The following is a 2,587-nucleotide window of genomic DNA, read 5'->3' on the forward strand; positions in this document are numbered from 1 at the left end:
GCTTTGTGTGTCCGCTTCAAGGTAGACGGAGACGCTGATGTCAGACCAGTACAAAAGATCAAAGAAAATGGACCTCTTCTTCCATATGCAAGTCTTACTTTTATCCTTCTTTTGGGTCTTTCCAAATACAGTATTCAGGTGTTGAACCTGCCGAAAGACCTGCTCACCAGTCAACAATATCAGTGCAGTTTCATGCTCCTAACTTCCATTAAATGCTTTTTTCAATCGCCTATAAGGGTGATGAGAGGAAGGCACGCGGAGGGCTCACGGGTGCGTCTTCTAAGGGAGGAAGGCACACGGAGTCGCCACCAACGTTTATTCGGGGAAAACGTCGGAAAAACCGAAAAGCGTGTGTGGTCTACGAACTTTGTGTGTGAAAGGTTCGGGAGTTGTATTTACGCACGGGGAAGGTATTAGCACCCCACGCGTCCGTCACAAAGTACAACAACCTTTAATCAAATGTGCAATATCATGTCTTCAATTTGTTTTATTTTCCCTTTTTTATGTTTTTATGTCTTTTATGCCTTTTGTATTTTTTATCTTTTTGTGGTCGACAAGGGTGTTTCCCTCGCTCCTTTGTATCCTCATTTGCGATGAGAAAATCATACCTACGTAGTTCTTGCAGAACTAAACGTTGGTTAAGTTGTTTTTATCTTTTTTCGCAAGATATATTTTAATCGAACAAAAGGTCATTTAAGGCGTTGGACCATTAAATGATCTTTTGATTTTTGAAAGGAGAGAAACGTCAAGGCGTTGGACCATTAAATGATCTTTTGATTTTTGAAAGGAGAGAAACGTCAAGGCGTTGGACCATTAACGATCTCTTGGTTTTTGAAAGGAGAGAAACGTTAAGGCGTTGGACCATTAACAATCTCTTGGTGTGGTTTGACAAAAGTGGAGTTTTTGCTCCTATGTATCCTTAATTGTGATGAGGAAATTAGACCTACGTAGTTCTTGCGAAAGCGGTAAAGTTATGGGTTGATTTTATGATTTTGAACGGTCCATGTTAACCAATAAAAGCAAAGAGGATCGTTTGAGGCGTTGGACCTTAAAACGATTTTAAGTGACTTTTGCGGACAAAGCTTGATTTGTGAGTTGATTTTAGTCTTAGTTTCACTTTGGTTATTAGTCAATTCATTTAAGGAAACTTCCAAAGAAAAACGTCCGATTGATTTTTTTTATTTATTTTATTCAAAGATATTTTGATTATTTTTTTATTATTTTTTCAAGATATTTTGATTATTTTATTATTATTTTGCCTTTTTTTATTTAACCGAGGTTACAACGTGAATGATCGAAAATGAACGAGATGAAGATGAAAACAAACAAAACAAGAAATGAATTGAAAGTCTCGGATTCGAACACTTACCGGTTGAAGAACGAAGAACGGATGAAGAATGGCGGAAAATCTTCACAGATTTGCTCACGAAAATGTCTCGAAAGCGTTACGAAAACACTTCGACTCGATATTTCTTCACGAAAACATGTTTTTTCACCCAACATAGTCGAAATGCATAGTCTAGGGGTCATGAACATTTTTGAAACAGCCCCCATCCCCTATTTATAAGGAAAAAGGGAGGTGTTTGCCACCCAGAGGCTTCTTGAGGAAGATTTATGAGCGCACCCCAATTACTAAGTTCACCCCCCTTTTCGTACTTTATGGAAATGTTACGGAAGCCTTACGAGAGCATTTCAAACTTGATTTTCCTCTTTTTTTCTCTTCCCTTTCACCAATATTAAGTGAAATATGCTAACCCAAGGTTTTCAGAAATTTTACGGAAGCCCCGGATGCCATTTTTTAACAAAATGGAGGTGGTTGCCGCCCAAAGACTTCTTGAGGAAGATTCCTGAATGCACCCGTAATTGATAAGTTCACCCCCTTCTAGAATGTTCTAGATGAAGTTTCTTGAGCGCACCCCCCGTGTTTGATAAGTTCACCCCCGCTTTTGTGTTTTTGGTTTTTTCTTTCCGAAACGTCCCAGAACTTTACGAATTCCATTGCGATGAGTGTTAAGCCTTCCGAAGTGATCAACAATGGTCCCCAGATGAAATTAGAGTATAACAATTTATTTACACACACCCCACTTTGCTAAATACACTCCCGTTTTTATGTTTTTGGCCAATTTCTTCCCGAAACATCTCAAAACTTTACGGATTCCACCGCGATGGGTGTTCAACATTTTGAGGTGATCAAATGAAAGTCGCATGCCAATAAACAATGGTCCCCAAATGAAATTAGGGTATGGTTGTTGCCTCTCTTTGCTTATCTTTTATTGGAGATAAAAGGAAAGTAAAGATAAGACACTAATTTCGTTCGAGCTGAATCTTTACCCTACCGGCTACTAGCGCAAATCCAAGCAGTAAAACCCGTGAAGGCATGAAGACATTGAAATTCCTTCTTTTCTCGTTTAATTCATTTTCATTTTCATTTTCACTCTTCTCTTTTTTTTTTTTAAAAAAAGTGTACAAACAAAGGACGTCGAGTCCTACGAAGCACATTGGAAAAAGATATTGAAGTTTTTGAGGTGAAGACATTGTCGTCTTCGAAATGCAAATGAAGACATTGTCATCTTTGAAATGTAGATGA

Source organism: Glycine soja, chromosome 1, assembly GCF_004193775.1.
Source record: "Glycine soja cultivar W05 chromosome 1, ASM419377v2, whole genome shotgun sequence".
Taxonomy (NCBI): domain Eukaryota; kingdom Viridiplantae; phylum Streptophyta; class Magnoliopsida; order Fabales; family Fabaceae; genus Glycine; species Glycine soja.